The sequence below is a fragment of the Opisthocomus hoazin genome, chromosome W (assembly GCF_030867145.1).
Source record: "Opisthocomus hoazin isolate bOpiHoa1 chromosome W, bOpiHoa1.hap1, whole genome shotgun sequence".
NCBI lineage: Eukaryota > Metazoa > Chordata > Aves > Opisthocomiformes > Opisthocomidae > Opisthocomus > Opisthocomus hoazin.
Genome location: NC_134453.1, coordinates 49,196,055 through 49,211,933, shown reverse-complemented (window position 1 = coordinate 49,211,933; position 15,879 = coordinate 49,196,055). Strand labels below are relative to the sequence as shown.

The 15,879-nt window shown below is 41.7% G+C and overlaps 1 protein-coding gene across 1 annotated transcript in view; it reads left to right on the top strand.

The window, feature by feature from the left end:
• LOC142365449 (F-BAR domain only protein 2-like) overlaps window positions 1–15,879 on the top strand; it is a 126,372-nt gene that overhangs the window by 47,172 nt on the left and 63,321 nt on the right. The window lies entirely within an intron of this gene.

Genomic DNA, 15,879 nt, shown 5'->3' with positions numbered 1-15,879 from the left:
TTAATGCTAAATGATTCATAGAAATTTAACAACAGAATCTATTATGTAAGTGTAGTATTTGTTTTCATGAAGCATAGCATTTTATAGCTCTGAGTCCCTCTGTAGACCTTCGAGGAAGCTCTTAAACTATCCTAGAATCATAGAATGGTTTGGGTTGGCAGAGACCTTGCAGCTCATCCAGTTCCTACCCCCTGCCATGGGCAGGGACCCCTTCCACCAGCTCAGGGTGCTCCCAGCCCCGTCCAACCTGGCCTTGAGCCCTGCCAGGGAGGGGGCAGCCACAGCTTCTCTGGGCAGCCTGGGCCAGGGCCTCACCACCCTCACAGGGAAGAATTTCTTCTTTATATCTTATCTAAATCTGCCCTCTTTCAGCTTGAAGCCATGACCCCTTGTCCCATCACTCCATGCCCTTGTCAAAAGTCCCTCTCCAGCTCTCTTGTAGGTCCTCTCTTGTAGTTTTTTTCAGAGCAAGTATGTACCTAGCAGAGTAGATCTTGAGAATTTGTATTAATTTGTTAAATATAGTTACTAGGTGTCTTACAATGCCTCTGTGAGCTGTTTTTAATATAACATTGTTTCATATTCTCTCTGCTATCTGCTAATGCTGATACCTGAGTGGGCTGAGGTAAGATTGTATATGGAACAATTTCCGAATGTTTCCTGTATATTTTACAATTATTCAATAAAGAGTAAGAAAGAAAAAGTTCGAACTTCAGGGGTTCAAGTTCAGTTGATCTGAAGTCAGGGTAAAGACACATGAAAATTCAGCGTTCAGACTTAGACTTTGATTAGCTGTTGCCAAGATGTAATGGCTAGGGATCTCCATCTTGCATTTAGGATCCTGATTCCCTGGGTTACAAAGACCCTTGGTAATGTATCCTAGAGTAGAGTGCATTTCAGGTCATCCACATTATTAATGTTTTTTTTTCCTAGACAACATAGTAATCATAAGAAAAATAACACTTTTTAATTTAGTGGGAGAAGTTATACACACTGTGTACTTGCTGCTTTACAGAGTCCCATTTGTATTCTCTGGGGTCAAATAAAAGCTTTTGCCATAGTACATTTCATTTCTTCAATCCTACAACTATTTTAACAGCAAAATATTTTAAGGAAAGATTACATTTTTAGTGTGGAAATGTATGCACCTTGAATTTTCTTTTACAGAGTGAAATTATTGTATTGATATCAACTTTGTGATGCAGTCATGGTGCAGAGCAAAGCATAGACAAATTCAGCAGCAAAAGAATACAAACTCACAACAAGTTGTGAAGTGTCAAAGATAAGAGAATAGAAACAAACTGCTAGTGATGTTAATTATGGTTACTGCTTCTATTATATTCATTTTATTAACTTAAAATCATATAGCTTTGACAAAGATTTGGAAGGCAAAGTGAGGTATCATTCTTCTAAGAATGAAATGGAAACATCCAGTGTAGGAGGGAAAAATACTTTTCTGCAATTGAGAACTGTTCTTAATAGAAATGTATTTTAACTCGTGGAGCAAATATTAGAAGTCTTTCTGTGGTGTGAATTTAATAATTAGGACGGAGAAGGAAATGGCTTTTTGTATAAATCTAAGTATTCAGCATATAAAAATGATACTGACTTGGTGTATAAGACAAATGTAGAAAGAATGTCTTACGACTGTCACTGTTGCTTAAGATTCCAGTCAAATCTATTTGAAGGAAATACTTTAAAAATCCCCAGGACCATGTAGGCCTCCTCCCTCCTGTATTATTTGTGGGATAATATACTGAATTAGTTGGTGGGCTGCATTCTGAAATACTGAGTTTTTGAGAAATAAATAAACTAAAAGGATAATGCATAACAAAGTATTTTAGATTATCTCAGTATATTCTAGCTATAGTTATAGTACTTCATAGCAGAGTTTACTTTTATTTATATCTGTAAAAATAAGAAATCTGAAAGGAAGGCTGGTTTGTTGCATAGATTATAAACAATTTGCAATAAAGGTTTATAGATATAGACAATTACTTAAGCTTTTATCTGCATATCTGAGCTTTATCACCTAATTCTTACTGAATTTACTTTAAATATTTTTTAAATGTTTAGTATTGATACAGTATTTGAAGAAGTTTTATTCATAGTTTTTTTCCTCTTACTTCCATTCAGCATAAAACAATAGCCACATACATTCAGTTGCAAATCTTTTAATTTTAACTGGGGGGAGGAATATCACTTAAATGTAAAACAATGAAAAAATGATAGAGAGGTGGTAGGACCTGCAATAACCAATCAGGCTTCAGGTCAGTATTTAATTTGTTCTCTGAACTGTTTTCTAAAGCTTATATGTTCCTGCTATTAGGTCTAATATCAGGTTTGATACAATTGGTTGGAAGATGCTTCTGTCACTCATCCTGCAGTGTTGATCAAAACTATTGTTGGCCACTTCTGATAAATCAGTTTTCTGTTTCTGATAGGCTTCTGCTCCATGTTCATGGAAAATTCATTTATGGTATGACAGAAAATGTCTACTTTTCTTTCACCCAAAGTATATGTTATATCAATAGTGGAGATGATGTGTATTATAGTTTAATGACATATCAATGACTTCTAGCTTTATTTACTTAATCTAAAAATAAACTATAAAAAATTTGGTTTGTTCCAGTATGAAAAGTTGATGCTGCATGAAATACAAACTGCTAGGAAGTATGACCTCGTATTCTTCTAAGATCTTATGTCTGTAATTGGCAGGATAATATGTATAATATTTGTGAATGTCTATATAGCTGTAGTTGGTCATGAATGATTTTCCATTTTTAGTTACTGAATTACTGTGCCCTCTTCTCATATGTGGGAAACTGTGAGTGTGTGTTTGTCCCTGTATTAGTGTTTGCACACTACACAGTTTACCCAGAAGGTACCTTTGAAGGCCAAATGAGAAGACTCAGCTGTGCTGCATTTCAAAAAAATCAGGAACAAAAGCCAAATTTAGATCATTTGTTTTCATTAATTTGTTCTGATCTCATTGTTATGTGTTATTGGTAATTTATTAAGTTGTTGCTCTTATTTTTGCATTTTTCTTAAAAATGTAATAAAGAGGAAAACAGAATTTTTATTGTAGTACAAACAACAATGGAAACCCAAAATCCTTGCTGTCTCAACCCTCCAAATAAACAGTGATCTGCAGATGACAATTATTACATATACTGTGCCATTACTCAGTGTGAGAGGAGTGCTGAGTCATCTTTTAACTATAATAAATATTTCTTCATTGGTTTTGTGCTAGCTTGATCCATCTTTCACAATCAGAATCAGCCAGAACCTGATTTGCACTGCAACCCTGTATTCTTAACCACACAAGTAGGTAGAGAAAATCTAGCAAAGAGGAATAGTCACATACAAGTTGTCTTCTAAGTGTACCAGTAAAAGCATATAGAATTTGGACTGTCTCCTTTCACTATCCATCCAATAAACTTGAACTTTATGGAGGGGCTAGGAGTTTGTATTTTAACAAGCATTGTAAAATTAGTGCCTGCAATCTATCTGCTCTTTGAATTAAATTATAATGGAAGTAGTTGACAATGTTTATTGTCCACAACTGCTGTTGATCAGCTGTCACTGGCTCTTGCACATATAGTAAAGCATTTGACTTTTGTCCCCCTTGTCCTTTTAGATATTAGGAATAATAGTATAAGTCCTTTTAATCAAATGGTGCTTCCACAGTTAATAAGATTCAGAAAAGGACAGATATATTGTTTCTAATCCTTTTCCTCCCTCCACCAAAGCCAGAAATTAGCAATTTGGTCAGTAACTGATCAGTAATGCTGGTTAAAAAAAAAAAAAAGATTTTGTCTGTTGCTTTTTTGGAGCTGCTGAAACCTATTTTGCTTTATTTGCCCATGCAGAAAAAATTGTCTCAAGGCTCCTGGTAACTCCAGTCATGGGGAAGTTTAAGGTCATGGATATCAAATGGAGACATTAGTTCAGGATTTTTTTTATTTATCATTTCGAAATTCTTCTTTCTGGGAAGGCTATCAAGTAGTCTAGAGTTGAGAAATTTATCAGTGACTTAGGACAGCTATAATGCAAAAATCTTCACTGCCTTGCAAGGTAGCACATATCAGAAAAATATGTCCTTGCATCCTTGTCAACATGCTGGTGATCCTTGTTTGTTCTGAGGGAACACATCACATCTGGGAGCTCTGTTTTTGGAGTGCTAACATAGTTTATATTTTGAAGTCTTAAAAAATAATGGTTTACTTAGGTATGGGGTTCCTGCTGAAAGCACTGTGGACTTTTCACAGGCTGCAAAACTTTGATAAACCTTATGTTTGCTATTTGGATGGCAATGAAAACAGTTTAATCTGAATTCCTTAGAAGTTCATTAATGCTGCCAGCATTGCCTGTTACCAAAACCATAAAGCATCAGTGCTTCAATTTAGTAAACATTTAATTTTACCTAGGCTTTAATTCAGCTGACTTCTGGTTTAGTGAACTCAACTTAATTATTGTTCATTTGATTAGAATAATGTTTTATGTGGCTGGCTGGTGGTGGTAGTGGGGGGTTGGTGCAAAGTTCAGTGTGAATTTGACATGCTGTCAGGTCTTTTCTAATGGCTTACATGGGCATTTTAGTCCTAAATGCCTAGGGAGCACTGCTTATGTGTTGGGTTTTGTGTGTCGTGTGTGTCCCCCCCCCCCCGTTAATGGAATAGCATTGAAGTGAGCTGCACCATGACTAGGAAGCTAGTGCAAAGTAACTAGCATACTGTAAATGTACAGTTGTGCTCACTCCATGTTAATATTCCTATTTAAGTTACTGTGTTGTGTTTTAAGAACAACTGCGTTCCTCTAAGAAATTTTAGAAACAAGTTAGTCCTTTCCCAGGGATTGAGAGGCGAAACAAGGGTCATGGAATATTGAAGCTTGCTTTGATTAAAGTGAATAGCTTTTTATGTGCTTGAATAATAAACTCTGCTTTAAGAGAGACTTGAAACAGTGCTGCATGTGGCATGTTTTTTTCTATGGGTTTGTTTAATAACATAATAGTTTATAGAGTTTATAAAAATGCTTTTCTAGGAAGCTAAACAGCAACAAAGTAGATGGCAATAAACACTAAAAATGGTTAATAATTTTTTAACAACTCTGCATGACATCTTTGAGCTTTTCCACAAGGAAGTATAACAAAGCAAGTATTTATTTTATGTTCTTATAAATTATTTTCTTTATAGTTTCTGTAAATATTATAAATATTTTAATGTAGCCAACACTTGTGACTAGATGCATGAATAGCCAGGAGTGTTTTAGTTTCTCAAAGCCTGTGCCCACACATAATTCTACACAGAAGATTGACTGAGAAATGAGTTTAGTTTATCAACACTGACAGTACCCAAGGGTTTCAGAAAAGTATTCTTTGTAAAGGAAGGCGGTCCATTGCTATATTTCAGAAGCTAATGGGAGAAATTAAGTGTGGATATCTTTGAAGATTTTTTTTTAAAAGGTGGGCTTGAGGCATTTTTTTTTTCTTAAGTATTTAAGGGTGCTGTGCTGTAGAGCTCTGTTTTCAAAGAGGAGGTGCAAGCTCAAGAGCTATACCAACAAATGTGTTTTAGTTCCTGTCCTAGATCTCTATTTGATTTTGCCTGCAAAAGTTGGGTCCCTTCATAGACAACAAACCTGCCAAAGCTGGTGTAGACTTAAGGCAGTTTCATCTGCCAGCATAGATTTTTAATGATAGCATATACCTAAGTTGCAAAATTGTTTTAATTTGCAATTTATTTATTTTTAATTGTCTGGAGAGTTAAAACTGTACAGGTTTTGCTCCAAAAGTCTCTTAATGCAAGTAGAAGACTGGTAGCATTGCACTACCAATATTAGCTGAATATGCCAACCAACTGGGAATTTAACATTATTTGGCAGGCAGGGCTACAAATGTGATACTCTGAGGAAGCCAATTCAGCTTTTCCTTTTAGTGTCATTGTATTTTAAGCAGTAGAAAGAAAAATTCATATTGAAAACAAAAATTATTCTTGCTGAGTAGCATCCTTGTTGAATATACAGTGTTGGAAAGGAAGTTCTTGACACACACATACATATAGACGCACACAAGTCCACATCTGAACTTGAAAGCTTGGTAATCTTTTCCCAGTGTGTGAAAAATTGTTTGGACTGCTATTTGAGAAGGAAGACCCCATCCAATTCACAGAATGTTTTGGATGAACATCCACTTCCTCTGAAGTACTCGGAGAAATCAAGAGCTGTCTGTGATATTTAGCAAGAAATTTCGTAAAACAACAGTCCCAAACTAAACTGCGTTCAACCGTTCAACAAAGAGAAAACAGAACAGCAGAAAAGAAAATACTGTATGTTGTTGATGTAAAAAAAATTAATAAATCAGTAACATCACATTAACATATTATTTAAGAATGCACCCACGAGTGCTGAGGGAGCTGGCGGATGTCATTGCTGAGCCACTCTCCATCATCTTTGAGAGGTCCTGGAGGACAGGAGAGGTGCCCGAGGACTGGAAAAAGGCCAATGTCACTCCAATCTTCAAAAAGGGCAAGAAGGAGGACCCAGGGAACTACAGGCCGGTCAGCCTCACCTCCATACCGGGAAAGGTGATGGAGCAGCTTATCCTGGAGGTCATCAACAAGCAAGGGGAAGAAAAGAAGGTTATCAGGAGTAGTCAGCATGGATTCACCAAGGGGAAATCATGCCTGACCAATCTAATAGCTTTCTACGATGACATGACTGGCTGGGTAGATGAAGGGAGAGCCGTGGATGTTGTCTACCTCGACTTCAGCAAGGCTTTCGACACAGTCTCCCATGATATCCTCCTAGGGAATCTCAGGAAGTGTGGTCTGGATGAGTGGTCGGTGAAGTGGATAGAGAACTGGCTGAATGGCAGAACTCGGAGGGTTGTCATCAGCGGCGCTGAGTCTAGTTGGAGGCTGGTAACTAGTGGTGTCCCCCAGGGGTCAGTACTGGGCCCAGCCTTGTTTAACTTCTTCATCAACGACCTGGATAAAGAGTTAGAATGTACCCTCAGCAAGTTTGCTGACGACACCAAACTGGGAGGTGTGGTAGACACACCGGAAGGCTGTGCTGCCATTCAGCGTGACCTGGATAGGCTGGAAAGTTGGGCAGAGAGGAACCTGATGAGGTTCAACAAGGGCAAATGCAGGGTCTTGCACCGGGGGAGGAACAACCCCATGCATCAGTACAGGCTTGGGGTGGACCTGCTGGAGAGCAGCTCTGTGGAGAGGGACCTGGGAATGCTGGTGGACGACAGGTTAACCATGAGCCAGCAGTGTGCCCTGGCTGCCAAGAAAGCCAATGGGATCCTGGGATGCATCAAGAAGAGTGTGGCCAGCAGGACGAGGGAGGTTCTCCTTCCCCTCTACACTGCCCTAGTGAGGCCCCATCTGCAGTGCTGTGTCCAGTTCTGGGCTCCCCAGTTCAAGAAAGATGAAGAGCTACTGGAGAGAGTCCAGCGGAGGGCTACGAGGATGATGAATGGACTGGAACATCTCCCCTACGAGGAGAGGCTGAGGGAGCTGGGCTTGTTCAGCCTGAAGAAGAGAAGGCTGAGAGGGGACCTAATAAATGCTTATAAATATCTGAAGGGTGGGTGTCAGGAGGATGGGGCCAAGCTCTTTTCAGTGGTGCCCAGCGACAGGACAAGGGGCAACGGGCACAAAGTGAGGCACAGGAAGTTTCGTCTGAACATGGGGAAGAACTTCTTCCCTCTGAGGGTGACGGAGCCCTGGAACAGGCTGCCCAGGGAGGTTGTGGAGTCTCCTTCTCTGGAGATATTCAAGACCCGCCTGGACAAGGTCCTGTGCAGCCTGCTGTAGGTGACCCTGCTTCGGCAGGAGTGTTGGACTAGATGACCCACAGAGGTCCCTTCCAACCCCTACTATTCTGTGATTCTGTGATTCTGTAATGCTTTTGCCATGCCTTCTGGGAACCTTCAGTCTTCACCGCTAAGGCTGGTCTCCAGGCATCCCAATCCCTTGAGGTAAGAGAGGAAGCCTGGAGAAAGGAAGACCTTCCCTTGGTCAAGGAGGATCATGTGAGAGATCATTTAAGCAAACTGGACACCCACAGGCCCCAATGGGATGCACCCACAAGTGCTGAGGGAGCTGGCAGATGTCGTTGCTGAGCCACTCTCTGTCATCTTTGAAAGGTCCTGGAGGACAGGAGAAGTGACTGAGAACTGGAGGAAAACCAACGTCACTCCAGTCTTCAAAAAGGGCAAGAAGGAGGACCCAGTCAGCCTCACCTCCATCCCTGGAAAGGGGATGGAACAGCTCATTCTGGATGTCATCTCTAAGCAAGTGGAGGAGAACGAGGTTATCAGGAGTAGTCAAAATGGATTCAGCAAGGGGAAATCACGCTTGACCAATCTGATATCTTTCTATGATGGCATGACCGGCTGGGTAGATGAGGGGAGAGCAGTGGATGCTGTCTGCCTCGACTTCAGCAAGGCTTTTGACACTGTCTCCCATCACATCCTCAAAGAGAAGGTCGGAAAGTGTGGGCTAGACGAGTGGACAGTGAGGTGGATTGAGAACTGGCTGAATGGCAGAGCTCAGAGGGTTGCGATTAGCGGCGCAGAGTCTAGTTGGAGGCTGGTAACTAGTGGTGTCCCCCAGGGGTCAGTACTGGGCCCAGTCTTGTTCAACTTATTCATCAGTGACCTGGATGAATGGACAGAGCGCACCCTCAGCAAGTTTGCTGATGACACCAAACTGGGAGGAGTGGTGGATACACTAGCAGGCTGTGCTGCCATTCAGCGTGACCTGGATAGGCTGGAGAGTTGGGCAGAGAGGAACCTGATGAGGTTCAACAAGGGCAAGTGCAGGGTCCTGCACCTGGGGAGGAACAACCCCATGCATCAGTACAGGCTTGGGGTGGACCTGCTGGAGAGCAGCTCTGTGGAGAGGGACCTGGGTGTCCTGGTGGACGACAGGGTAACCATGAGCCAGCAGTGTGCCCTGGTTGCCCAAAAGGCCAATGGGATCCTGGGATGCATTAGGAGGAGTGTGGCCAGCAGGTCGAGGGAGGTTCTCCTTCCCCTCTACACTGCCCTAGTGAGGCCCCATCTGGAGTACTGCGTCCAGTTCTGGGCTCCCCAGTTCAAGAAAAATGAGGAGCTATTGGAGAGATTCCAGCAGAGGGCTGTGAAGATGATGAGGGGACTGGAGCATCTCTCCTGGGAGGAAAAGGTGAGGGAGGTGGGCTTGTTCAGCCTGAAGAGGAGAAGGCTGAGAGGGGACCTAATAAATGCTTACAAATACCTGAAGGGTGGGTGTCAGGAGGATGGGGCCAGACTCATTTCAGTGGTGCCCAGGGACAGGACAAGGGGCAACGGGCACAAACTGAAGCATAGGCAGTTCCGTCTGAACATGAGGAAGAACTTCTTCACTTTGAGAGTGATGGAGCACTGGAACAGGTTGCCCAGGGAGGTTGTGGATTCTCCTTCTCTGGAGATATGGAAACCCCGCCTAGACGAGGTCCTGTGCAGCCTGCTGTAGGTGACCCTGCTTCGGCAGGGGGGTTGGACTAGATGATCCCCAGAGGTCCCTTCCAACCCCTACCATTTTGTGTTAATGTGAATATACATTTGTTATAGTTTTTATCGTAGAATCATAGGAAGTTTTGGGTTGGAAGGGACCCCTAGAGGTCATCTAGTCCAACCCCCCCCGCAGCGAGCAGGGACACCGCTAACGAGATCAGGTTGCTCAGAGCCCCGTCCAACCTGGCCTTGAATGTTTCCAGGGATGGGGCCTCCACTACCTCTCTGGGCAACCCGTTCCAGTGTTTCACAACCCTCATTGTAAAGAATTTCTTCCTTATATCCAGCCTAAACCTACCCTGTTTTAGTTTAAAACCATTACCCCTCGTCCTGTCACTGCTGTCTCTACTAAAAAGATTGTCCCCATCTTTCCTATAGGCTCCCTTTAAGTACTGAAAGGCTGCAATCAGGTCTCCCCGCAGCCTTCTCTTCTCCAGGCTGAACAAGCCCAACTCTCTCAGCCTGTCCTCATAGGAGAGGTGCTCCAGCCCTCGGATCATTTTTGTAGCCCTCCTTTGGACCCGCTCCAACAGTTCCATGTCCTTCTTGTGCTGAGGGCTCCAGAGCTGAACGCAGTACTCCAGGTGAGGTCTCACCAGAGCAGAGTAGAGGGGCAGAATCACCTCTCTCGACCTGCTGGCCACGCTTCTCCTGATGCAGCCCAGGACACGGTTGGCCCTCTGGGCTGCCAGCGCACATTGCCGGCTCATGTCCAGCCTTTCGTCTATCAGTACCCCCAAGTCCCTCTCAGCAGAGCTGCTCTCGATCCTTTCATCCCCCAGCCTGTATTGATAGCGGGGATTACCCCGACCCAGGTGTAGGACCCTGCACTTGGCCGTGTTGAACCTCATGAGGTTCACACAGGCCCACCTCTCCAGCTTGTCCAGGTCCCTCTGGATGGCATCCCGTCCTTCTGGTGTATCGACCGTACCACTCAGCTTGGTGTCATCTGCAAACTTGCTGAGGGTGCACTCGATGTCGCTGTCCATGTCATTGATAAATATATCGAACAGCACCGGTCCCAGTACGGACCCCTGAGGGACTCCACTCGTCACTGGTCTCCATCTGGACATTGAGCCATTGACCACTACCCTTTGGCTGCGACCATCCAACCAATTCCTTATCCACCGAACGGTCCACCCATCAAATCCACATTTCTCCAATTTAGAGAGAAGGATGTTGTGGGGGACCGTGTCAAAGGCTTTACAAAAATCCAGATAGATGACGTCCATTGGTTTTCCCTTGTCCACCCTTGTTGTTACACCATCATAGAAGGCCACTAGGTTGGTGAGGCAGGACTTGCCCTTGGTGAAGCCATGCTGGCTGTCTCGAATCACCTCCCTGGCCTCCACGTGCCTTAGCATATCTTCTAGGAGGATCTGTTCCATGATCTTCCCAGGCACAGGGGTGAGGCTGACAGGTCGGTAGTTCCCAGGGTCCTCCTTCCAACCCTTTTTGAAAATGGGCACAATGTTTCCCTTCTTCCAGTCACTGGGGACTTCCCCTGACTGCCATGACCTTTCAGATATCATGGGGAGTGGCTTGGCAACTATGTCAGCCATAGTTTTTATGGACTTCGTTACGATTCTGCAGTATGTTGGTATGATCTCTTCCACAGAGGTCACTAAAACACTGAAGTAGAGTATAAATATATTCAACAGCAAGTGAGAGACAGAGGGAAAATGGAAAAAAAAAAACCCAAGAAAAAAGCCTTAGACAACATTTGTAGATGCACCAGGGCAAAAGCTGTGTTTTCAAAATATTAATATTGTGCAAATTTTGTGTCTTTAAATGCTGAGACATTTTTGAAGGTTAAACCTATACTGCCTGAGATTCCAAGTAGCTCTTTGGGCATAAATGGGGGGAAGGGAGATTTTGTGGTAATCCTTAATAATATTTCTCTTATTGTTATTTCTGTGGGTTGAACTACCCTCCCCTCCCCCCAAGAGGTGTCTCATGTACTCCTCATGAGCTGCAGAAAAAGCACACCAAGAAGAATTTCGCATTGACATTTTTTTGTTATTGGTGGTGCATGTATGGAAACTGTCATATGCTAATCAATACTTCTCATCTTACAGATGGGGTGGAGAGGTGGTTTGGCATGTATTATTTTCACCCTTTCCCCACGATCTGAATCTTCTGTACAATAGTGTCCTGGTTTCCTCTGGGATCGAGTTATTTTTCCTCCCAGTAGCTGCTGTGTTTTGAATTTAGTACAAGAAGAATGTTGGTACCACTGATGTTTTCAGTTGTTGGTAAGAAATCAAGGACTTTCTCCAGTTTCTCATATTCACCCAATGAGCAGGTGTGCAGGAGCTGGGAGGGAGCACAGCCAGGCAGCCAGCCAAGCTGACCAGTGGAAATACTCCATACCATGGACATCATGCTCAGTTTATGAATGGGGGTTGGCCCAGGGGGCAGGAACTTTTCCACGAGTTGAACTTTTCTGAGTTTGGCGCGCTCCATGAAATCCTTGAGTTCCGCGATTGCTGCTTGGGGACTGGCTGCTCAATCAGTCATTGGGTGGTGAGAAAATTGTATATCGCTTGCTTTGCATACTCATTATTATTACTATTGTTATTCCTTCCTTTCTTGTCTTATTAAACTGTCTTTATTTTAATCCACGAGTTTCCCCTTTTGTCCATTCTCCTCCCCATCTCACTGGGAGGGAGGGGAGGGGTGAGAGAGCGGCTCTCTGGTGCTTAGTTGCCAGTTGCTGGGTTAAATCACGATAGTCCTTTTTGGTGCCCAATGTGGGACATGAAGAGTTGACATAATGAGAGATTTGACCGGAGCATATTAAAATAAATTTGTGATAAGCATTCATTATGTCAGTTTGGTCATTGCTGGTCTCAATGTGCTCTTATTGGCTCTCAGAGTTATTGTGTAACAGCTTACTTGCTGTATCTACTGTCTATCAGTTATGTGGAGTTTATCACCTCTGGGCGTTAGATTAAGGTTATTGCTGTGCTGTGTGGCACTGGCTTATGGTTTGATAAAATCAATGGTTGCAGGACCAAGGTTTTATCTTTATCCAGTGGGGGCGGGCAGGGCGCAGGGTGAAGCAGCAGCGGTGGCTTTATTTCTGTACTTCGGGAGTCATCTAGTGGGAACTATTAACAACTATACTTTATACTTCTTTTTCTTGGAGGTCCAAGCTATGGGGAAGACATCTTCCTTCATCTTCCCCTTTTCCTCCAGTCTAATTACAACAGCTTTTGAGAATTTAAAATACCCTTGGGATGTTCGAGACAGCATGCTCCTATTGCTAGTTCTCCTGCATAGGTGTCGAGTCTTGCTTAGAGTTAAAAAACTATTTAAGAATTCTGTGGCAACTCCAACCCCCGTGACAGGCACTGCAGCTACTCGAACCCTTGCAACGGGCACCACGGTTACCCCAACCCCTGTGACAGGCACTGTGGCTACTCAAGCCATGACAAATAGGAAACCACTTTCAAAACACTAGAAAGCAAGAAAATATATAATTCCCACAGAGAGCACTTTTGCCTATCTGAAAAAAGATTGTCTGAAAAAAAATAAGATACTATAAGATGTATTATCCTCTTTTTTCTCTTTAGGAGACAGGTCCCATTAAAAATCTTAAACTCCAATGATTTCACGGGTTTAAATTCAGGACTTCAGTAAGAAACCATACCCCTCTTGGTTTACAGGGACAATATGTGACTGTTACAAAGATTCTTCAAAGCAGTCTCTAAAGATGAGGACTATAATTTAATTTATTTACAATGTCTAGTGTTCCCAAATCTTAGCTGACTCTTCTTTAAGGAGAAAACTACTTGAATGTTTCTGCATTTCTTTCATCACTGCATTACTTGAATTGCACACCATGCAGTCAGGCAGAGTCGTTTGTTGCAGATACTTATATTTATAGACTAGGCTTATGCAGTCCTGCTGTTTCTTACTATTCTTTCCCCACCCACCCATATAGCTTTCACAAAACTTTGCTACTTTTGACCCAATTTGACGGAAAAGTTAGAGGTTGCAAAGATTTTATAAAAATGAGGAGACAGGTAGAGAAGAAGGACACAAATTAGTCATGCCATTTAAGGGAAAGGCAATTGTAATGATATGAGTTACTCATTTGGAGAGTCAGCAGGCAGCTGAGTATGTTTTTGTATCTGTGTGTATATGTTGACCAGCTCATGAACAGTTCAAAACCAGCTACATGTCTGTTGTTTATCCAGCCAGAAAGGAAATATGGGATGAAGTTGAAGTGTAAAGAAGAGTAGAAAAGGATAAGAAAGGGGCTGGGAGTGATGTGGCACATGGGACTTTGGGGAATGTAGTGTTCTGGAGGTTGGTGTTCTAGCTGATGTTAATTTTGCTGCTCACAAACCTCATGCTTTCATAAATTACAACTGAAACTTACAGTGTTGTCATATTCAGGTGTTGCAGGCTGGTTGGATTTCTAACTTCAAACTTTGCCTTGGGTATGTGTTTCATGTCTCTTGTTGAAAATTCTTATGTTATCTTAGCAATAAAAATTATTTTCTTTGTAACTGAAGATGTTTACCACCTTTTTAGATTAGAGAAAATAATCTGTTCTCTCCTTGCTCCTGATAAACATCTTAACTGATAACAATTTTTTAAAACTACTCAGATTATGATCATTTTCTACTTTGCTTTTCCCTAAGCCACAGGGAAATACTGCCCCTTGAGAGTAGCATGCTTACTATATTCACAGAGCTTGTACCCACAGTACCTGAAGAGCCTGAGATGAATAATGTTTACTTTGATCTAGTGAACTGAGTGCATGGCCGGAAGCCTAGTAACAGAATCAGGGTTAGAATTGATTGCTTGTTTAGTGGATGCTTACTGGGGGCAGTTTTTCAGGGCATGACATAATATGTTTTTCTTCCTAGTAATAATAGTTGGATTTTGTATTTGCCTTGTTTGTTTAAGAATCCAAACAATAAAACTTTTTTCCCCTCTGTTGAGGAAAGTGCAAATTATTTTATTCTTTTGACCTTAGCAAAACCCTTATCTTCCCAATGACTCCCTCACAGTATACTAGAGATAGGTTTTGTAACTGTTTTAAGGTAGTTGACAAAGAACTTAACTTTCTTCAAGACAATTAGTGTCAATTTGTAGATAAATTAAGTAGCAGGTGTAAGGTTTTTATTTATAAACCCTCTTTTGTAGTTGCCTTGTGTATACTCTGAAAATACTGTTGCCATAGATGTGGACTAAATATGTAGTAGGTACTGCATTATAATTAACTGCAATTGTATCAGTATAGTTATATTTTCTTCATTCATCTTTGTATAAGATCAGTACCTCCTTATTGCTAGCCAATTTGCCTTTTAGAGTTTTTGAAAGTCCACATACTCAAATGCCTCTTGTAACAAGAAAAACAGTACATATATTTTCTCAGTCTGAGATGCATCCTGAGCTGCAGACTCACTGTTGCTTCTTTTATGCCAATGTCACTTATGTTTTTATGTTGTATGCTGTTAGATTAATTAAAATAAAAATTGTCCATTTATTCAAATTGCCTTTCCCCTCTTCTGTTCTGGCAAACCAAAGCTTCCTCATTTTCAAATGTCTAACAACTGCCCCACTTCTGATTTATTTGCTTCAGTCTCTTGTCAAATAGCAGCTGTCTGCTTCCATCTGTCTATAAAACCATCATCCATTTGCCTTTTCTTCATGTCCGTATCTGTCCCGGCTGGTGGAATGCTGTCAGCTGCAGCAGCTTGCCTTGGAAAATGTTTTAGGATGATGCTTGGTGGGAATGTTTATATACACTGATTTTTGAGGCCCACTTCCTTTGTAGAATACTAAACTCTCATTAGCATCCTGATAGCTAGATATGTATCCTTAAGTGACTGAAATTCCACTTTTCATATCTCTTTCTTATTCATATCTTTCTGTCATATCTCTTTCAATCATTTTCAATCAATTCATATCTCTTTCTGTCATAAAGGCTAACCTTCATTTACACACTATATTATTTTTTCTGTCCTGCGTGTGCACAGCATCAAATACTTCTTTCAAGTCTATGTACAGATATTTGAGATATTTAAGCCATAGTTACCATTCTATAGTTTAATATAACAACAGGCAGACCAGACTGTAAAAAAGTTATCTTGAGTCTGAAACTATCCATGCTTAACACAATAGAACATTAATTCAGAGACTTTTGTAAGGGTTGGACTAGGTCTCAGCTATTACTTTTTACATTTTAAGACACTTACCAGGGTAAGCATTTTTGATTTTCACAGTCGTGCTTTAGTTCTAATATTTTCTTTTATTTTGTGTTCATATCAAAGCTTGAGAAAAGGCTTCCTTCTCAATTCACATTGTTT